The sequence below is a fragment of the Peromyscus eremicus genome, chromosome 3 (genome assembly GCF_949786415.1).
Source record: "Peromyscus eremicus chromosome 3, PerEre_H2_v1, whole genome shotgun sequence".
Taxonomy (NCBI): Eukaryota; Metazoa; Chordata; class Mammalia; order Rodentia; family Cricetidae; genus Peromyscus; species Peromyscus eremicus.
Window position 1 is genome coordinate 130,028,622 of NC_081418.1, and position 23,182 is coordinate 130,051,803.

A 23,182-nucleotide genomic window follows, 5' to 3' on the forward strand; every position below is an offset into this window, starting at 1 on the left:
TCCAGTGCTCATAAAAATCACCAGATACACAAAGAAATGGGAAAATGTGATATATATCCAACAAAAAATAAGACAGTCTAGATGTTAGACTTAACAGACAAATATTTTTAGATAGTTGTTATATGCATGCATGTATGTACGCACACACATGCATGCACACTCAAACACACATAAGAAAATATATCTAGTGAAATAAGTATATTGTATTAAAGAGGGAACAGAGGCATGCCATAGGTATTTAGGGGACTATATTAAATAATGGCACCCAATGTGGGACCTAAAACCTGAGAAAGCTTTAAAAAAAGATTCTAAAACAGAGCTATAAACAGCTTCCTAGTTGTGTCTCTCAGGCCAGTTGTGAGCTACAGTATGGCGGGTTTACAGTGGTGCGTGGGCTTGAGTGTAGCATGGTGGATTTCTGCCATGGTACACAGTGGCATCTCCAAGTCACACAGTACACTGCATCCTGACAGATTTAGCTTTTCTTAGTACAGGAAAAAAAGAGGTTTCTGGGCACGCTGCTGGATGGAAGCACAGACCCACTGCTTCCCATAGTCGGCAGTGAGCCTGGTTCCCAGAGCTGGCAGTAAACGTAGTTCTGCCATGTTGGGAAGCTGAGGTGGGTGGAGCCAGCAGCCAAAGCCGCCATTTCAGTCCTAGTAATGCTGCAGTTTAAAGCAATAGATTCACAAGAAGGAAGATTCAGATTGGAACAAGACTTTAAATGTATGTAGGCTTGGAAGAGAGAAGAAAGTGAATATAGACAGTTATATAAAGAAATAGTTTTAAAAAATAAAGTCTTTAAAGAGACAGTAAAGGTAGCATAAAAAATAAGCCACTAAAGATGGATATTACACAGAGAATCTGGATTGTGTTGTCCTTGATATTTTTAACTGCAGAAAGACATTTGAATGTAAAGGCTGCTCCGTTAAACCAATATGTATATTTTAAAGGTATCTTGACTTCAAAATTTGGATATAAGGATATGTTACTTTGGAAAGGAGGCTCTGCTTTTGTTTCCACAGGAAGCAAGAGGCTATGGATTTGTTCCAGATTTAGATGGATCAATTTGATCAATCCAGACCTCCTAAACCTTAACAAATATTACCTATCAACAAAGGTCATAGCCAGTCTTCCCAGGACTTGACCATTATCTCATATTTTCTCAGGATCCTCATAAGATTACCAGCACCCACTATCAGCAGGAAATAGCCTAGAACACTATGCCTACATTCCCAAAAATAGATTATGGATGTTTGTCTATGTTTAGGTTTTTGGTTACAAATTGTTATTGGTCATAGTCAATCTCTTTCTAAAAAAAGAAAGAGGGTATGATATAAAAATATAAGATATAGATATGATAGGATAAAAGGGTAGATTATTGAGTCTACTTTTAAAGAGCAACAAGTTGCTTAAAATATTTTACATTGCTATGGATTTTAGCTTACTGATACAAATTTAAAGTTATTTTTGTTATACTGTATGTATATTTCTACTCTTGTTTAAGGTATTATGTTTGTGCATCTCATTAAAATTATAATGTATAATTAAGAAATACAGATTAATAATTAGACATCTATGATAGTCAAACTTACAGTCATGTTAGTTAAGTTTTCTAGGTATACATAGATATAATTCAATTAGGTAGATAATCTTCAAACATTTCAAAGATCTACAGAATACGACATTTGAAATGTTTTAAAAACTTAAACTTTCTGGACAATGAGACATGTCTGCTCCTGACAGCATTGATTTACTTCAGAGAGGAGGATGGGCATTGAAGACACTTCATATGAAGTTTATCTTCTTCTTGGCAAAAATAGCCATTTGGGCAAGAAACTGTTCTTGCCTGGACTACTTGACAAAATGTTGCATCGACTAGACATGTAGGACCCATAGGAAGGTGACCACTGAACTTTGCAAGGCAAAAATGGTCCTTCAGATTCCTGCTTCTCAGAAGAAACAGTCAGACATTCTACAGGACACAGAGAGAAGTGACTAAGAGACTCTAGGCCTATGGGCTGAAGATGGATGCTCCAACACTGCAGAAGAACTTTGGGTGACTGTCCAGGCAGGCAGGCAGCTGTCTCTTGTCATTCTACATTTTTGAAAGTTGCTTACAATGCACTTCCTGTTTACTTAGGTAATATTATATCCTTCTGATGTCTTTGATGTAGTTAAAGACTAGATAGTTATAATTATGGTTTTCCTTAGTTATGATAAAAGGTAAGTTAGATATAAAACCTTATAGGATAAATAGAATATTTCCTTGAATTTTACAAATATAAATAGACTAGATATTATAACTGTAATTCTTGCTTGATAACTGTTTTGTTATATATTTTACTATGTTAAAGTTAAAACTTTCCTTTTTAATTAAACAGAAAAGGGGAAATGCTGTGGAATAATGCTTTTGTACACTGGTTTAATAAAATACTGATTGGCCAGTACCCAGGCAGGAAGTATAGGCAGGATAAGCAGACAAGGAGAATTCTGGGAAGAGAAAAGCTGAGTCAGGAGATGCCAGCGAGCCGCCCAAGGAGCAACATGTAATAGGACATATGTAAAGCCACAGAACATGTGGCGATACATAGATTAATAGTTATGGGCTAGTTTAAGATACAGAGCTAGCTAGTAAAAGCTTGAGCCATGGCCATGCAGTTATAATTAATATAAGCCTCTGTGTGTTTACTTGGGGAAAAGTGAGTGGGAGGGATTTGTCCCGACTGCTGGCAGGCCGGGACACAGGAAATCTTCCAACTACAGGGAACCAAATTAAAATTCTATAATTAAAAATCAACTTAACTAAAGACTAAAATAAAAAACTCATTGAATAAGCTCAAGGAAGATAGAGACAGCAGAAGAAGATAAAAAACCAAACAAAAGTAAGTGAACTGGAATGATAAAAGAAACTATCCAAGCTGTGGAACACAGACCAAAAAAGAAGTTGAGAAAAAAAGAACAAATCTTTAAGGAAAAACGGAATAATCTGTGGTGGCTAAACATGTGCACTTGGAGTTCCGAAATAAGAGTGAGGGTGGAGCAGAAAACAGTGTCTAAAGACGTCACAACCCACTTACACAGCAGAGACCCAGAACTGGCAGGTGAACAGGCACATAAAAGTCTGTGTTTCAGTTTCTTCTGTAATTTACTTAAGCCATCTGATTGTTTATTGTGAAACAGTAACATAGGGTATGATTATAAAATATGTACACCAACAGGACAGAAGGTTGTAATGAAATTATGCTATCATAAAATTATAAGAGTATTCCATTTCCAACTGTACATGTAAGATCTGCTAGTTTCATTGACTATAATCTGTATTTCAGAAAAGCTGGTACATTCTGGATCTTGACTACATCCCAAAGGTCCATGCATTAAAGGTGTGGTCCTGGGGATGGCATTGAGAGGTGGTGGAAGCTTCAGAGGTGGGACCTAGTGCAAGTCTTTGGGTCACTGGAGTGTTGTTACTTTGAGAGGGATTGTGAGACTCCAGTCTTTCCTCTCTCTCACTTTCTGGTCACAAACTGAGATTTTTGCCCTGCTTTGTGCACCTCACTGTTATGGCCCATCCCCCACAGGCCCAAGAGCAACTGCACATAGTTCTTTCCCAGATAGAAAGTATCACTGAAATCAGAACTTAACAATAGCAATTAGTTGGATGAACCTTGAGTGGTTGGGGTACATGCAGAGAGGGAATTACTGCAGGGAGTTATGTCTACCAAAGTTGCTTCAGTCCTGACCTTGATTGAGCAACAAACACCTGGAATTTATCTTTGTGTATGCTCTGCAGGGGCAGCTAGTCTGTTTTGAATTTGTTCTAAAGTCCAAAATTATCTGTCTTTGTGACTGAGAATACTGTTACTTTCCTGTATCAGTTATGAAAAATATTCTAATATTATTAGAATTATACACCTTAGGCAGAAATCATCTTCCTGACCATCCACAGCAGTATGTGTGCCCAAAGATATAAAGCACACTACCAGTGGGCTGTGGAAAGAACCCCACAGCTGTTCTTTTTAGGGAGGTAAGTGGTGGCACCTGAGAAAGTTACAGAGAACAATCTGTTTCCACAGCCAGTGACCCCACAGACTTTGCCTAGTGGGGCTCCCCAACAGAGTTATTCATTGGGTGGGCTGACCTGTTAAATACTAGTTGTCACCTGCTGTATACTCCCATGGCCTCTGGTAAAGCCATTACTACCAGCAGCTCTCAGCACTTTCAATGACATAGAATTTCATTGCCATTGGGAGTCTGTCTGTCGTTTGTTTCATTTTGCTATAATCAGCTCTTAATTCCTCCTGTGTTCATCTCCAGGACTATACTGTCCCTACTTTTTTAATGTCCTTCCTTGTTTGTTCACTGAGATTCATTCCAAATTCTACTTCCTCTAGGAAGGCTTTCTGATCCTCAGTTCCTACTCTTGGATGTATGGCATCACCAAAGCTTACTCATCATGGCACTCCTTACTCCTTACCTAAACAGTTTTTGGAATGTCTTGTTTTTATTCTACATATCATTTTTATGAGTATTTTTTCCTACTACAAAACCTTTGAGAACACACTTAGCAGAGATTCACGCCTGCATCTTGGCCAGCAACTTCTCCCATAAGGTAAGGTCTGGAAGAGGCTGACTCACAGGGCTGTACTCTCACTGTCATCCCTCTCTCTGCATAATCTTCAATCAAGGTTTTAGTGACATTTAGTGCATATATTTAAAAAAAATAGCAGCAACTTTTGGGGCTCCTCACCCATGTAGTTTAGAGTTGCAAGTTTCATAAACCATAGAATTAACCTTTGTTTCTAAGGAACTAGCACCCTAGACATCATATATCTACAACTACAGCTAACACAATTGCCATGGAGAGCCAGAGCAATAGAAGAAGTTTGGACTCTGGACTGGTAAGCATAGCATGTGAAACGGTTGTGGCTGAGTAGACAATGACAGTTTAAGCTGCACTTAGGAGGCTTAGCTCCGTGTTGCTTTTCAGTCTGAGATGCTCGATAACCTCTGCCCAGGGAGTCCCCTGAGCAAAGCGAACAACCACTGCCCTGCTCTGGTTTACCACCTTGATACAAGCTACAGTCATCTGGGAAGGAAAACCCCAATGGAGACAATGTTTCCATCAGACTGCCCACAGGCCAGTCTGTAGTGCAGTTTCATGACTAATGGTTGATGGGGACAGGCCCCTGGGGGTGTGCCACCCCTGGGTAAGTGGTCCTGAGTTGTATAAGAGAGCGGGTTGAGCATGCAATGTGCAGCAAGCCAGGAAGCAGTATTCCCTGTGGCTTCTGCTTCAGTTCCTGCCCCTAGATTCCTGTCTTTAGTTCCTGTCATGGCTTCTGTCAGCAATGGAGTGTGACCTGAGAGTTGTAAGTTAAACTAAACCTTTTCCTCCACAAGTTGCTTTTGGTCATGGTGGGTTTTTTTTTTTGTGTGTGTGTGTGTGTGTTTTTGTTTTGTTTTGTTTTGTTTTGTCTTGTCACAGCAATAGAAACCCTAACCAAGGCACCACTTCCTGCTTTCATCTATTCTGCAAGTTTCCCCACCTGGGCTAGATATATGTCTAACCATTGAACAGAGATAAGGGAGTATAAAGGGCACAACTCTGTGCTTCAAGGGCCTTTACTGCAGTAGAAGAGACAGGAGACACATGCAAACATCGAAGACAACCAAGAATGATAGCCTTAATTCTTTAAAGGTGGTGTGGTAAGGCAGAAAGGGCAGCTGGGAGACCAGGTCTAGCCCCGACTCTGCTGCTAGTTAATTAAGTCCCTTCCCCGCTCCCCCCTCCCCCGCCGCCCATTCTACACACATACAGAAAGGGGAGAACCACTTGGCAACATCCTAGGGCTTTATGAATTTAAGATGCTATCAAGCAGCAAGAATGCACTCAGGTGCTCAGCATAGAGCAGATAGGAGGGGCTATTTATCAAAGGACAGTCTGTTTCCCTGCCTCAGGCCATGTGGCCACCTAAGTCACAGGCTGACATACTGACCCGAGACATACAATCTCAGCCAACAAGCCCAGATTTCTTCGCAGATTTACAGATTGAACAGGATGAGAAAGAAGAACCTTATATACTCTACAGTATAGAGGCTGCTTGCCCAAGAACAGGTTGCTTGGGGTTTGCTGCAGACAAGAGGTACCTAAAGCTCCTGAGCTCAGAGCCTCTACATGAGGAGAGAGGGAGTGTCCATGTGGCTGATATCCTGGAGGGCAACAAGTCTCCCCATACCCAGTTCTGAGGGCTTGGCCTCAAACCCTGGCAGAAACCTTTTTCTAGATGGCAGGTATCAGGTCTCTGCGTGCAGCTGAGGATGCCCCATGAGTGTGAAAAGAGGAAATGGCTGGGGACTGAGCTCTCAGAATGTCCAGTGATGCTTTCTTGACATTCTTTAGGGAAAATACAGGGAGCAGAATTAATCTCAGGAGCTAAGGCAGTCTAGGGGTTAGCCTTCTGTGGCTCAGGTTCCTCTGTTGTAAATGTGTTCCTTCCTATCTTGGCATGCAAGATGCCCACAGCCTGAGGGGCGCTGTCTCTATGTGGGCTGTCTTCCTTTGACTGTGCGATGACTGGAAATACTCTCTGGGTTTCTACAGAAGCTGGGCCTCGTGTGTTTGGTGCATTTGCACCAGAAACCCAACTTTAAATCAGAGATTTGTCAATAAGAAAACTTTCCACTCATAGAAACTAGGTTTCTCCGCAAAGTGCTCCCGGCAGTTCAGCAGAGGGAAGCGGGCGTTACGAGAAGAACACTGTCGCCAGGAACGGGGCTTCACTTACTTGGGACTCCAGACACCAGCCGCAGGGGACGAAGCACGCGGAAAGCCCTCAGTGCCTTCACATCGAATCCAGCTCCTTTCCCTCCGAGAGCATTGGCCCCATCAGCTTTGGTTGCTTGTTCTAAAATTGCACTAAAAAGCCTAGAAGAGAGGGGAGAGAGGAGCCATCAGGACCCCAGCTGCTTGCTCAGCTGGGCTCCAACCCAAGAACCCAGCCTAGACTGCTGGAGTCTCGCAGGTGTGGCCACTGGAGGCCCGTGAAAGGCGACGAGTTGATATTCCCTCAGCGGGTGTATCACACACACGGGGAGGGGACACTTTCCACGGAGAGTGCTGAGTGAGGCACGGGGCAGCCTTTTGCTGTCAGTGTGTTGGTGTACTTGGTCTGGGCGAGCTAGGGTCCTGACACCACTGCCCAGGCACAGGGACAAAGCAGGGAAGTCCACTCTCTCTCTTGGGTGCTGTCATCACTGCTGTGGAATCCAGCTTCTCTGCCATGAGTGGCAGGAGCCATGTGCTCCCGGCCTACACCTCCATCCTGATGACCACCTTGGAGCCAAGTGCTCCCGGCCTACTCCTCCATCCTGATGACCACCTTGGAGCCACGTGCTCCCTGCCTACTCCTCCATCCTGATGACCGTCTCAGTGTGATTTGTTCCAGAGAACAAACAACCCTAGAAATCCACCTCGCTTGTGCGGGAGACCACCACCCAGGAAGGAGCCACATGTTGAACAAATGGATGAACGGCTGAAGTGGGAGAGCTTCAAGCCGGACCCACCAACATGTGAAAGCACAACACTGAAATGCACAGATTTCCGCTCCAACAATGTGTCTGTGATTGTGCATCTCCAACAAACACAGAACCTACTGTGTGCAGGTACTGTGCTAGATACTTAGGCTGGAGCAGAAGAGACATATTCTGACCCTTGAGGGAGTTCACATCTCTAGGGGCAGTCAGGATCTGAGCTGTCAGTCACTAGACCTCACAGAGTGTGATACTTGGAAAGAGGAGGGGGCTGTAGTGACAAGGGGAAGAGACCAGCCTTTGAATAGGAGGTAGCTCAGAAAGGAACTCTGCTCTGGTGATACTTTAGAAGAGGCACAGAAAGTGTGTGGCCTCTGTAGCTGTCTGGGGACCACTCCAGGCCGAGAAGTAGTTGGGACAGTGATCTTGGGAGATGCAACGTGAGATGTTAGGGGCCAACACTGTCGGTACAACTAAAGCAGAGAAGATTGAGGGAAGATGAAATTGGATAGGAAGGAGGGGCCCCACAGGAACCTTGAGCAGAAAATGGACACAGTCTGAGTGAAGTCTAACTAAGCCCAATGGTGCTAGCCAGGGCAGGGACAGAGCAGGCTACCACAGTGGCCCAGGGAGAAAGGCTGGGGCTCAGGCCAGGTGGTAATTTGGGAGATTGTGAGCATCGGATACTGGATTTATTTTTAAGATAGAGCTAGTAGGATTGGCTGTTGGACTAGCTGGTAAGTGTGAAGTGACAGGATTGAGATGGGACTCCAACTGTCTAGGCGGGAGCAGTAAGAAGGATGGGATATGGTGGTATAGGCATCCACATTCTACTGCCACCTTCTACAAGTCTGGGCTGACTGTTGGATGTCGGATGGTTTTTCTGAGCTGGTGTCAATATGTCTGGAGGTCAGAAGGAGGTCTAGAATAGACAAAACTGTTTTCTGTACAGGGCGTATTTAGAGTTGGACAATATGAGGTCTGTTTGGAAGCTGGATGGGAGAGGACTGGGTCGCAGGGTCCTCCCATACTATGGAGGCAATCAACAAATCAAAGAAGGAGACCGATGAGGAGTGGATTGTGGGCAGGAGACTTGACACTCCATAGAGACTGTAAAGAGAGATGGCCATGATCAACTGTCCAGAGCTGAAGATACATATGGGAAACTAACCACTTCATTTAGCACAGCCAAGGCCACTGAGACCTAGAAAACATCGGATTTGGGAATAAGAGGGAAGACCTAGTAGAGAGGCCCGGGAAAGAGTGGCAAAAGCTGGAGCCAGAGAGAATAGCAAGCCCTGCCTGAAAGAAACACAGGCAAGCCCAAACGCGAGCCAAGTGAGCAGCCTCTCCAGCAGCCATGCTAATAAAGTAAAGGAAGGTGAAATTAACCATGGAGACACATTTTATCCAGACCAACACCATCAAAATACAGCATTTCAACGTGAAGGAAGAACAAGGAGATATTTGTCATCCTTTGTGTTATATTCAATTTTTGAAACATGTACAGTGCCCCTCAGTTTCTGCTGCTGTGGCTGCATTTGACTAAAGGTTAGTCTATAGAAACTCTTTAAAACTTCCTGCAAATGTGAGCAGAGAAAAACAAAAGTGGGTGTGGCATAAGAGTTCTGGGTGAGATGGGAGTCACCTTATGAAAAATCTGGTGATGCAGAATGCAGAGGACTCACATCCTTCAGAAGGCAGGAAGTGGGGGGGGTGTTCTGTGGCACCCTGAGGATGCTGGCAAAGTTCAGTTGAACAAAAGCCAACAGACCTTCTGGTGGAGAGAAAGGAGAAGCCCAGCTGGGCGCTCACTTTTCTCTCAGAGACCTAGAGAGGTACATTATAAGGTCATAGATGTGGAATGGAGACACAGGAAAGCCTCTTCTGTTTGCACTTTTCCTTGGGGAAAGTCTTTCCCAGGGTACCAGATGGAAATCTGAAGGGAGGGGCATTCTGGAAGAGTCTGAAGAGGGTAGTGAAGCTACAGAAGAGTCACCCAGGAAAGTGAAGAGGGGATGGAGAGGGAGCGGGGACATGAGGAAGGACTGCTGGGTATCACCGAAGGCCAATTTGACACTGGTGATCACGAGCAAGAAGCAGAGCTGTCTTCAGCTTTATGGATTTCTGTGTTCAGGTACCCAAATTTCCATGTGTTGGATGGGATCTGGGTAGGTGCTTTTCTCCTGGTGAACAAGTCAAGCAAAGACAGGAGCGTGAAAGCCAAAGGTCCATGCTAGTGTGGCTGTGATGATGGAGAGTGGCCCTAAGCTGATTGGCAGGTGAAAAGGACAGGCTTGGAGAAGGAAAGGGTCCATACAGAAGGTCGCAGGGTGAGAGAACTATGGGAGTCATGGCATTTGAGGGAGGAAGCTGGAGAGAGACGGTGAGGTTAGGAGCAGTATGCGATGTGACACTTTAACAGGGGAGGGTATTTTATTAGTCATGACAGAGAAACTAGCTATAGACAGAGGAGGGGCAGTTGAGAAAGGACAGGGGTCAGGATCCCTGCGGAAAACAGTTGAGAAGGGAGAGGCAGGATGGCAAGTGAGTATTATGAAGAACCAGAGTGGCCTGTGCCTTCTTGGACAAGGAAGGGGGACTCGCAGGTGAGCAGAGGGTGGTGACAAGGAGAGGGTGCAGAGTCTGATGACACATATGACAAAGGTAAGGAGGCATAATCTGAAGGTAGAAACACCAACTCCCTCCCACACCCCCAGTAGAGGGAAGCCTCTGCCCCCTGAGGGACTGGGGGGGGGGGCAGTGCACTGGGGAGAGCCAGGTAGGGAAGGGGGCAATCAGACACAAAGCCGAGGGTTCAGGGCATGGGGAGGTAGGCCACCTGCTTGCAAATGAAGTTTAACTAAAATGCACTTCGACACTCTCATTTACACACTGTCAGGCTCTTGGTACAGACAGGCCTGAGCAGTGAGGGCAGACGCTGTATAGCTCTCAGGCTGTTACCATCTGGCCCTTTCTAGGCAATGTCTGCAGACCCCTGGGATAGGTGGGTGTGTGGGTGGTCTCAGCAGGACAGGAGTGAAAGGAATGGCTTAGCCAGAGGATACCTGATTAGAGATGGCTCATAATTCTAGATATTTGGTATCAATGGAGAGAAATAGGGAGAAAAGATTGAGCAAGTCCTTCATTCCTAGAAAGGCTATAACTGTCAGCAATCATTGTCAGCAAAGTGTGCTGAGTGATGTGGCCACATTCCCAAGTCCGGGGTTATGGAAGAAGCCCTGTATTAGAATTGGGTCCACTATCACAACCAGCCAAGTGATGGCCAGGGCAACTTTAGATCTCGAGTAACAGCCCCCTTAAGTGACTCATGTACCAGGGAACCAGTCTGGAAAGCAAGGCTCAGGTGTAGCTGGAGGCTTAGCTTTGCAGAAGCTCAAGGCTAGGCAGGGCCAGGGCCACAGGGGTCATGGTCTGGGTAAAGTTTTCAAAGTCTCTCCCATGGAAATCCTCAGGGGCAGGGACATCTCTGACAGCCTGGCCATGGCTGAATGCCCCAGGCTCTGAGCTATATACTTCTTGGGGTGCCTTGGGATAAAACTTTATGAGGGTTCTGGCTAAAAAAAAGCTTTAGGTAACATTTACAAAATGCCAACTCATGTACCCCCAAAGGGAAAAAGAAGTTTGGCAGCCTTGGGCAGATCAGATCTAGAGTCTTCCAGTTCCTTCCCTCTGCTGGGCAATCTGAGTGTGTGTGTGTGTGTGTGTGTGTGTGTGTGTGTGTGTGTGTGTGTGTATGTGTATGTGTGTTGCACTCAAGTGCCCTGACTCTCCGTGTGTTGCACTCACGTGCCTGAGTTTCCGTGTGTTGCACTCACGTGCCTGAGTTTCCGTGTGTTGCACTCATGTGCCCTGAGTCTCTGTGTGTTGCACTCGTGTGCCCTGAGTCTCTGTGTGTTGCACTCACGTGCCCTGAGTCTCTGTGTGTTGCACTCAGGTGCCCTGAGACTTTGTGTGTTGCACTCACATGCCTGAGTCTTGGACAAACGCTCCAGGATGAGCAGAGTGGGTCCACAAGGGAAAATTCTTTCCACTGAAATCTAGATCCCTGAATCCCAAACAATGAGATGCCAGTTTGCAAGTTGGTCAAACAACATTCCAGATCTAAGCTCGATTTTGTTCACAATGTGTATGGAAGAAAGCAACAGACTTACCGGAGTAAGGGACGTTCACAAAATAGAGTTCCATGAAGGGAGCATATGTCTAAGACTTTCTTCTCCTTAGCCACACCCCCTCTAGCTTAGAACACTTTAGTAAGGGTCTGCTTTTAATATAGGAGGGATAGAAAACTCAAACATGTTGTAGGAGGTGTTCTTGGCTAGGGGCACCCACTGTATATAACCTGGATTAAAAGCTGTGTCCCTGATTCCTCAGGGCTTGGTTCCAATGTCCTGCTTGGCTGGAAGCATGACAAGCCAGGCATTAGAGATTTTAAGAGAGGAAGATAACAAGATTCCAGAGAGCCCTGAGAATCAGATACAGAGCCACCATCCTGACAGGGTGTGGGGATACAGCGGTAGGCTTTGTGGCTGGCTAGAATCTCTTGAATGGGGATCTACTGAGGAGTCCTTATTTCTTGGGTTGTTCAGGAGCAAGTGGCACACAGAGAGGACTCTGAAGTCCCTTCTATATTCACTCAGTCACCCTTTCTTCCTATCAGACCAAAGAGACCACTCCACTTTGGGAAGGAAACACCTCTTATCTCAGGCCACCAGGATGGCAATCAGACACATGAAGGGCACTTGGCTGTAGTCAGAGTCCCCTCTGATTTGTAGGAGGTCTTAAGAAACCTTCCCAGAAGTAGCTTCAGAGGAAGATACAGGAGGAATGATTTCTCAAGATAGAGAGGCAAAGGAGAATCCATTTACTACTGTAAAGGGGCTAAAAGGAGGCATGGCTAGAGAGAATTGGTAACTCACATCCTCTGAGGACAGGGAATGTTTTTCTAGTTAGAAAGATAATCTAGGATTTAAACTTAATGAAAACTCATAGGCTAGTACCCCTGGTAAAGGAAATATAGCTAATAAATATGGCTTCATGTGAGATCAATGAGGGGTACCCCAAAGGCCATAGTAGACCGCAAGCTGAGCGAGTTTTATTTGATAGACTCCCAAGTCTGGATACTTCACATCTCAGCCCAGACCCCAGGAAGGGATAGGATATGGGCTGACTCCTTGAGAAGTTGTCTGAGTTATAGCAGTAAGGAGCCACATGCTAAGGGGTGAAGCAGAGGCCAAGAAGGTACTAACAGACAAGCGTTGGCCAGTGATGCACTATCTTCTGTGGCCTGGCCAGGAAAGTGCTGAATCCCACCTCTAAGGCTCCTGGTTGAGGTCCCTCACTAGTCTGCTTTCCACTTCCCATGCTCCAGCTAAGGCCAGGAATGGGCCAAGCATATCCAATGACACTCAGCACCTTCAATAAGCATGAGAAGAAACATAGTGTCTGCCTAAGGCAAGCGGTCCCTGCAGGTCACAGCGCTTCCACTGTGCCCAGAAGCATTGGCTCCTTTCCGCTTGTGCCATGGGCTCCCAGGACACTCAGATCTTGAGAAAGATACCAAATTTCCAAAAGGTTTAGAGGGTTGGGAGCAACTCTCCATTGAGACAACTGCTAAGGCATGCTTGGCTCACTCACGCCTTAGTTTACTCTGCCAGGAGTCAAAGCAATGAAACCCCTTACACAAGTGTGTCCTTCCCAATCTTTGAACCAGATCTAGACCTGGCTGATAACTGATGACCTCAGTGCTCCTTGTCTCTCTTGAGTATACCCAATGATCATGTGTCCAAGTGCATCATTCACTGACCAAACCATATGAGATAAGACAGAAAAAAAAAATCTCAACCCTTAGGAGCTGCCTGGATGGCCAAGGACAAGGACATCCCCACGAAGATATCCCCACGAAGACCTTCTTTGTTCCCGTGTTATTTTCTGCAATGACAAACAATTAGGTGCTCCTCAAACTAATGAGCAACGGGTGCTCTGGGGAAGCCACCAAGGCCTAGGTCTCCACAAGGATAGCACAAAGGAGTCACCAAAAATAAGCTCCAGGGATAAGAGCCTCCTGACATCCTGCACTTGGCACTGGAGCCTGCCAGACTCAGGAAAAATAATTGGCAGAGTGGCCGTCCTGAAAGTGACTGCCAGGTTTCCAATGGTGCCAGCTGAGGGGGCTGGCGTGTGGTTGGTGGAAGCTGCTGCAAAGGTAGCTCCATTTTCAAAACACTCAGGTCGAGCTGGAATTCCATCACTGTCTTAATACTGTTTGCTTCGCCCATATACGTGGGCCTGTTAGGAACAGGGGTCTTATGGATAATCCTTTTGGGGGGTTGCTAACTTCTCTTTATGTTTTCAAGTGTCTGGACAAGGCAATACTTTACTCCTGGTCAAGAGGGTGAGCTCTGAGAAGCAAAACACAGAGAGACAGGAGGGGCCCTTGGTGTTCATTCTCATGCAGGTACTGACTGTATCTTGTCCCACTGTCTGGAGTCTGACCTCAGTGGGAGTGGGGGCTGTCTTAAAAGAAGGGATGCACAGGAAATGAAATGGGGAGAGGGTCAGTCATTTTAATCAAGAATGTAGCAGGGCTTTTGTGTGAACAAAGGTTGTATGGGTGTGTGTGTGGAATGAAAACATTTGTATAAAACTTTTACAAGTTGGGGAAGATAAAAAAATCTGAATTCCTTATCATAAAACACAAGTAATATAGTATTTGATAGGAAGGACTCAGAGTAAATGTTTCTTACAAATACTATACGCTTCGTCCACATACGTGGGCCTGTTAGGAATAGGGATCTATCTTATGGATAATCTTTTTGGGGAGTTCCTCTCATTTTTGAGCATTCTTTTTCTTCACACTAACTAAGATAGCACTACTTTTCTAGCCTATCTTGTAGCAAGAAACTGCACTAGGCAGGGGTACCTGTTTAGTAATGGTTGACTCAGCATGCCTGAGTTTGGCCTCCAATACAAGGAATTCATTATTCCATGGATTTCATTAGCATGGGTTAAGGTGAGCCTGCCTCCCGGGGGTGGTCCCTCAGCCAGGACATTGGAACCAGTTTCCACCCCTGCCAGAGATTTACTCTCTTGACCAGGATGAGTTTTCTCTTAACAGGCCTTCATTGCTACTTTTACATTCTGCCTCCCTAAAGTTTGAGGTACCGTGGAGTCATCAAGGAACCAGTTAGAGATCAGAGCCCCCCCAAACACTTGCAGAATCACTGGCTTCCGGCAAGGGCAGAGCTGGCGAGAGTCCCGAGGACATTTCTGGCTTTTAGTCAAGAAAGAAACTGGTCACTGTTCTCTGGAGAATTTCCTAACTTCTGGATAAAGAGATCATGGCTTCCAATTTTTTAAACTTAAAAGTTATGTGAGCTTCTATTTGTCTTTATAGTTTTATAATTTTAATTTTTGAGAATTTCATACATATAAACAATGAAATACCCTTCCAGCTCTCCCATATTCCCCCAACACATCTCCCTCCCAACTTCATGTTTTTTATTTATACACCAGAGTCCAGTCAGTACTGCCCACATGTGTAGGAGCGTGGGTCCACCCACTGGAACATGGAAAACTTACCAAAGCTCACACTCTTAAACAAGAATAATTCTCCTTCTCCTGGCAGCTATTAACTGCTGACAGTTCCTTGGTGAGGCAAGGGGCCTGTGGACCATCTGCCCGGTAACTGCCTGTTCTTGTGCAGGTGAGGACAGCTGCATGAGTTCGTCATGCTACAGCCCTGTCATGTCCACAAGAGGGTAGGTCACAGCACTCCTCCTTCTCTGACTCTCAAATTCACTCTTCCTCCCTTCTACAATGTTCCTTAAGCTGTGGTGGTGGTGGTGGGGGTGGGGGTGGGGGTGGGGGTGGGGGAGGTGGTGGAGGTGGTGGTCATGGTGGTGGTGGTGGTTGTGGAGGTGGTGGTCATGGTGGTGGTTGTGGAGGTGGTGGTCATGGTGGTGGTGGTCATGGTGGTGGTGGTGGTTGTGGAGGTGGTGGTCATGGTGGTGGTGGTCATGGTGGTGGTGGTGGTTGTGGAGGTGGTGGTCATGGTGGTGGTGGTCATGGTGGTGGTGGTGGTTGTGGAGGTGGTGGTCATGGTGGTGGTGTTGGAGGTGGTGGTGGTGGTGGTGGTGGTGGTGGTGGTGGAGGTGGAGGTGGTGGTGTGGTGGTAGTGGTGGTGGTAGAGGTGGTGGGGTGGTGGTGGAGGTAGTGGAGGTGGTGGTGGGGTGGTGGTAGTGGTGGTGGTGGAGGTGGTGGTGGAGGTGGTGGTGGGATGGTCATGGTGGTGGGGTGATCATGATGGTGAGGGTGGTCATGGTGGTGCGGTGATCATGATGGTGAGGGTGGTCATGGTGGTGAGGGTGGTCATGGTGGTGAGGGTGGTCATGGTGGTGGGGTGGTCATGGTGGTGAGGGTGGTCATGGTGGTATGGTGATCATGGTGGTGAGGGTGGTCATGGTGGTGGAGGTGGTGGTGGTTATGGGGTTGTTCTAGATACCTTGTTTAGGGCTGAGCTCTATGTTTCTTATTCTCAATGGCTTCCAATTTCTACTTAGATTCCCAACACAATATTGCAAAGTAGTATGTTTGGGGAAGGGAGTATCTGGTCTTGGTATGGTTATCTATCACCTCTGACTCTCAGACTTCACTGTTTTCTTTGCACCCAATTATCTCGAATAGTCTGGGTTTCTGGAGCCACATCACAAAGCCCGCCATGGAGGTGAGGAGGGGGATGGTCAGTGTGCATGTATGTGCTGTGGACCACAGTCTGGCAGCAGAGTGCATGTCCTCAACATGTCCCAAACTCATAGACTGCATGTACTACAGGCTGAGTAATGACTCAGGGATATGGCCGAGAAGTGGTCAGATGTGGGTTGAAAAGTGAGTAAAAGCCTGTAAACATGAAAGTCCTCACCTGCAAACAGAATACTGATTCCAGTAAGAACACTCAGAGTCATGTACGTGTGCGCGCGCATATGCATGCTCATGTGTATAAATACACACTTCTCTGCGTTCACGCGTATACACATGGGTGTCTGTATATGCATGCATATGCACACATACACTGACATGGGAGGGGTGATACGTTTGTAATTTCTCTCTTGGGAGACAGTCTGAATTCAAAGTAATTTTTAACAGATCCTTTCATGGTGCCTGAAGACAAGTTCAGTTAGATCAAATCAGAGGTAGGAATACAGAGGGAAAGAGGCATGGGTGGGGAAGGTTAAGAAAAGGAACAAAACTGCACTTACCCTACAACCACAATTATAAAATCTAGTAAATTCCAACCATTGCGGAGGTAAGCGTTGGGGTGAAAGAGAAGTCCATAGGCAATGACTTTTAAAAATGCTTCCACGGTAAAAATTATGAGAAAGAGATATTCCACTCGTTCCTAGGAAACAAAAATAGAAAAGAGAGAAAAGTCATTAAGTTCAGGGGTTTGGGAAGTGCAGACCTGCAGAGCTCACAGGTGCCCTCACACTCAGCACAAGGCTTCAGCCTGCCATTGACTGTGTGCTCAGTGTGCTCCCAACAAAGCACGTGACCTGTACCCTCACAGTCACAGGTGTCATCACCTGTAAAAGTACCCTGTGCTGCTCGCTCGGCAATGAAATGGCCTAGTGATATGCTTCCCAGAATGCAAGGCTGTGGCCAGCAATGGTGAGCACAGGTGGTAGAGGGCTGGACATGCAGCCTACAAGCTAAAACTCCATAGCCCACTCCAACACCAGAGCTCCAGTTCATGGAGAGGAAAGAATTGTGTTGTTCTTGTTTTCAAACACCACCATTGTTAAAATGTAAATTAAGGCAATACAAACATTCACACTCTTCCTTCCACCCCCAAAGTCTCTTTTAACCAGATAACAGTTTGTTGTGCCTTCTGAAGTGAGAACTCATATGGGCTTGATCTCCAGGGCAATAATCCAGGATAGCTGGGGCTGCTGAGAAGCAGGTGAGCGGAACCCTGGCAATACTGTGCCATGATTCCGTTAACAAGCAGCAGGCTGGGTTTGGTGAGGGGACTAGCTGACATCCAAAATAAATACAAAACACTACCCCAAAGAAAATGAGGGTGTCAACAGTAGCCCAAACAGAGGCAATGTGTGGATCCAGACATTTGAGATGTCTCTTGTGGGAAGATAGCTCTCTGTCTAAAGACATACTCTAGGTGAGCAGAAGAAACCAACCTACGATGAGTTGAGCAGGTACTAGGTGGTGAACATGAAAGACGGCTTTTTTCTCAAGGGGCAGAACTACCTTCTCTCCTCATTACCTAGAAAGAAGATTGGAGCTTAGCATGCAACTCTTATCCTAACCACACTCAACTGACCCGGCTCCCGGTGCTCACATCTTTTCCTCCTTAACTACTGTTTCCCTCTCAATACCCTAGGAGACTGCTTGGGTGCCTTCATGCTCCACCGCTCATCTCTGCAGGATCTCAGGCTGCCTTTTCCTGGAGCTATAAAACACCAGGGACAGTCTCTCCCAGGTCACAAAGCAGGCCAGGTCAGGTCACAGCCTCCAGGAGGCATTCAGCTCAGGATCCTGTTACCCATTCCCTGCTCCTCTACCAGGGTAAGGAGAGTTCATTGAAGACCTCTGGGCCCACACATATACAAGCTACATCCCAGAGAGGACCACTGCCCATGAAGGCCTGCCACCTCCCATGATGGCCTTCTGTGGGGGCGGGGGTAATCTGAGCCAGGGGCTCTGGGGGCCCAGTGGGAAACTAGGCCAGAACAGATGGCCGGTGCTTCTTGTTACTTTTCCCATCCCTAGACATTTAGGGAGCACCACGCTCATCGTGAGTAATCCTGGGCAAAACAATTTGAGGCTTTGATGCTAAAAACTACAGATTCTAGGCCCCACTCAGACCTGCTAGAGTAGGGCACCTGGCTATAGTACCTAGGAATGTGTGATCTACACAATTCCAGGGGTGTAGCAGATACCTCAAAGTCTAAGAACTACCAACCCACATGCTGCTGAAGCCCTCAAGCAGGCAGTGCTAATGAGGAGGGAGTGGACGGGCCAGGCGGGTTTAATCAGCACCTCAGGTCCTTTACTTCCTACTTATTTTAACACCAGATGGGCAGGTGTGACTGCCTTGCTCCAGTGAGCAGGACCAATCTGCCCTGCATGGTAGTGTCAACATCCTCATATGAGACGGTGCTGGGTTAGAACAGAGCCCTGCAGACCGAAGGGAAAAGCAGGCTACAGAAGGCACTAGATAGCTGTCAGTCACTCAGTCCATCTCCACACTACCCCAGGGGTGTTCAGAGCTTGCATTTTAGCACCAGATGACAAGTCCATTCCTATTCATACTCCCCCAAACCTCTACAAATTCATTCCCGTCCGTACTCCCGCAACTCTCCACAGAATCTCACTCAGTTGGAGTTATGAGGAGAAGAAAACTAAAGGGAGCAAATACAAGTTGGGTGGGCACCACTAGGTTCCATGTGTTCTCATGTGCTCATAAATACTCTCACTGGCCCACCCACATATCCAACTACTACATATGCATGGACCTTTCTACCCATCCATCCGTTCCATTCACCATGTATGCATCTACCCATCTACCCATTCATTATCCATCCATATACATATCCAAACATTTATCCATGCCTATGTTCATGCTTCCGTCCACTCTCCCATTTACCTATCCACCTCACTCAGTCATTCATCACCACTATGATACAATCAGATGAATGCCAGAAACTGACCCTGGAGCTTCCTCTCCGCTGTCTAAACAATAAGCTTTCTGGAAGAGACAGCATCAGGTTCAGACTTTACCCTTCCTCAGGGAGAACTGCTGCAATGTCCCAAAGACTCCTAGGGCCCTATATTCTGGGAATCCTGAATTCCTAGATGGCTTTCATCAACTGCTGGAACACTTGATTCAGACTACCTGGCACCAAGAAGTCTGTTTGTTCCCACATGCACAGGCTTCTTTCCTGGCATGAGAAGAGAGCATCCTGGGGAGGTGGGCCCTCCACTGTGGTGCAGATGCACAGCGCAGGTTTGCACATCCTAGGTGTGACATACTGCTCTGCTCCGTGTGATGGGAGGGTGGGAGATCTGCCTCCTCTTACTGAGCACTGGCTTGGGGAAGCTGTCCCAGTACAGCCTCTTCTTTGTTCCAAGCCATTTGAATGAATCAAAGCTTCATGAAGAGGGTCACAAACATGTTTGTGTGTGCTGTTGCATGCCGGAGATCCTGGCTCTGAGAGAGTCCCAAACATGTTTGTGTGTGCTGTTGCATGCCGGAGATCCTGGCTCTGAGAGGGTCCCAAACATGTTTGTGTGTGCTGTTGCATGCCGGAGATCTTGGCTCTGAGAGGGTCCCAAACATGTTTCTGTGTGCTGTTGCATGCCGGAGATCCTGGCTCTGAGAGGATCCCAAACATGTTTGTGTGTGCTGTGGCATGCCGGAGACCCTTTGGGGTGGGGGCAAGGCTCTGAAACCGACCTCGGGGTCTGGTATGACGGAGCAGGAGCTGCACATGCACGGACGGGGCTAGCACAGTGGTGAGCGGTGCTGCAGGCAGGCACATCGGCTGGGGAAGAACAAAGTCCGGGTCTGAGCAGACTCTGTAAGGGTGGAGAAGGTGGGGAAGTGGGAACAGCGTGTGGCCTGGAGGCCGGACATTCCAGGAGAGAAGCTGAAGGGGAAGACAGAGCCACGGAGAAAATTCAAGCAGCTATAACACAGTGTGTGGGGAACAGACCCACAGGGTGGCAAGAACAAGAGAGTTAGGGCGTTGGCAGGCTCCTTGCCCTGGGGTGCCTGCTGTGGGGCCGACCTGCAGAACGCCCTGGTGTCTGTCCACTGATGTGAGCATGCCAGAGTGAAGGAGGAATCCATGCAGAAGCTACAGACTGGACAGAGATAATGGAATGTTTTCTCTGTCAAATGCAAATGGACTAGACATTGTTTAGGTATTTATTGCTTATATATATTGTATATAGTTACTGTAGTTATTGTATATAGTTTTCCTTATATTAGTTATAACTTTTTTCCTTTTTTCTTTTTATCAGAATAAAAAGGGGAAATAAAGGGATAATTTATTTGTGCTGAAATTTGATTTTATTTGTATGTTAATAAATAAAGTTGCCTGGAGATCAGAGGTCAAAGCGAGCCATAAGCAGAGTCAGGCAGTAGTAGCACACGCCCTTAATCCGATCACACAGCAGGCAGTCTTGGTGTGGTCAAGGACCCAGCCAAGTGTGGTGACACGAACCTTTAATCCCAGTACCAACCATAGAGACCTGGAGGTCTGTATAGACAGGCAGTGACGAGGAAGTCATGTGGTTGGGTTTAGAGCCAATGAGGAGGCAGAACAGAAAGGCAATAAAAAGACAAGTCAGACAGGAAGAAGCTCTCTCTCTGGGGAAGCTATTCTGGTAGTAAGCTAAAGTTAGTCGTGGCTATTGCTCTGATCTTTTTGTCTATTTCCTCTGTATTTAGCTCTGTGTTTCTTATTTACTAAGACTATTTAGAATTTTGTCGACAGGACAGGACAGGACTGGACAGACTGTTGACAAGACATAGAGAGTTCTGTTGACAGGCAGGACTCAGTGAGGCCCCCTAGGGAGGGCACAGACTAGGGAGAAGTCTGGAGAATGGTCCAGTATAGGAGGAAGACAGGGAAGCATGTGCACACTCTGGCAGACCTACTAGGACCCTGCATAAAGTCACAGAGTGTCTATAGACGGTTTAATTAACCTCCTCTGTGACACTGAAAACAGACTGAGGCCAGCGAGAAACAAGACAAATGCGAGGATGGGAACCCAGGCTTCCTGATGTTCATTCAGCCCAAAGGTCTGCTCAGCTCGTGTTGTCTCCCAGGAGCCACAGAACCCTTCTCCCTGGTTCCCACTCACTCTCAAGAATAGGGTCAAAGCCCTTGTGGTAAGTTGTCTAAAGATCTAAGACAGAGCCGGGCGATGGTGGCGCACGCCTTTAATCCCAGCACTCAGGAGGCAGAGCCAGGCGGATCTCTGTGAGTTCGAGGCCAGCCTGGGCCAAGTGAGTTCCAGGAAAAAGGCGCAAAGCTACACAGAGAAACCCTGTCTCGAAAAACCAAAAAAAAAAAAAAAAAAAAAGATCTAAGACAGAACTGAAAGGGACCCACACCTTTAATCCCAGCTCTTGGAAGGCAAAGCAGGCAAATCTCTGAGTTCTAAGCCAGCCTGGTCTACATAAGGAATTTCTGGCCAGCCAGGGCTGCACAGTGAGGTAAACAGGGGCAAGTGTGGGAATAGTGTAGCATTTAGGAGAGCAAGAAAGGGTAAACGTTCTATGATGGGAGACAGAATGCAGGCAAATGCCACCATCATGAAAGAGGACATGAAGCTAATTGTGTTTGTTTGAACTCTTCACACACACACACACACACACACACACACACACACACACCATCTTTCTGAGGATAAGTCCACAAAAATGCAATTGACAGTGAAAGTGTGAAGCTCTGTGGCTTCGGAATAGCTGTTCCCCGAGATACACAGTCTGGGACTGGGCACGTGTTTGTTGGGCTACCTTAATCTAGCTGTGCGATGTTCTTATTTATGAGTTCACTACAATAATATGAGAACAAAATGCAGAGTCCAGGAACTGATAAAAGGAGGTCTGGACAAGAATCCAGAGATGATGGGACAGCTGCCTTTTAGTCACAGGCCTGGGACCCAGTCATGGCACAGCCTACAAGATCGGACACACTTGGCAGCCGGCTGGTTGACCCCTTCAGAGCATACACTCAATTGCCACAGAAACATTAAGGGCCCACAGAGGATGAGCAGAAATCAAGTCTGTCAAAGAGCATTCTTTCAGGTGCTCAGATGCCTCTGGGCCCGAAATACACACACAATCCCTCACAGCCCTCCCAAGGCCTCAGTTCCAGCACCAGAGGGCTGTGTGTGTCTGGATTCTGAACAGCACACAGTTCCCTGGAGACATGGTATAAGTCTGACAAGTGACCCATCCCTTTCTGTGATCCTGGCACTTGAGAAATGTCAGAAGCCAACTAGAGCAGACTACAATCCCCGCTCGCACTGTTCTGGTGGAGGACGTATTGACACCTGCTGCAGAGGCTAATAGAGCTTCTCTGGGCTTCCTGGGGACTCTATCTGTTCCTCTGACGGGGGGGGGGGGGTCCTCCCTGCCTGGGTGCAGCATGATGGCTGCCTTCTTCCTATCACTTCTCTTGCAACTCAGTATCATTTCCCCTCATCCTTTCCTTTCAATTGTCTCCTCACTTTCTTCTTTGGCCATTTTCTAGCTGGTCTACTGACAAATGGAGGCCCATGGTTGCACTCAAGTCTGAAATATTCAGAAGAACTGAGTAGAAAGGGCCATGGGTTCAGGAACATGACATTTTCCAAACACCTCATAGAACTCAACATGGGTATGTACAGGATTTCTTCCTTTTTCTATTCATCTTTCATTTATGTATGTCTTACCAATTCAGCTACATGGTAGGCTCTCAAGGGACACAGTCAATGATGATAGATCAATCCTTTTGACTCCAGCACTGAGTGGCTTGTGTCTTTAGACAAGTCACTTCACTTGTCTGAATCTGTCCTGTCACATGTAAAATGAGGAGAAAATCTGTATTTCTGCACT

General features: G+C 46.6%; 1 protein-coding gene across 1 annotated transcript in view; it reads right to left on the reverse strand.

Moving 5' to 3' along the window:
* Cacna1c (calcium voltage-gated channel subunit alpha1 C) overlaps positions 1-23,182 on the reverse strand; it is a 491,450-nt gene that overhangs the window by 177,772 nt on the left and 290,496 nt on the right. The window contains exons 2-3 of the mRNA XM_059258469.1: positions 16,812-16,951; positions 6,789-6,928 (exon numbers count right to left, since the gene is read on the reverse strand). The gene's annotated coding sequence lies outside the window, so the exon portion shown is untranslated. The remainder of the gene's footprint in view (positions 1-6,788; positions 6,929-16,811; positions 16,952-23,182) is intronic.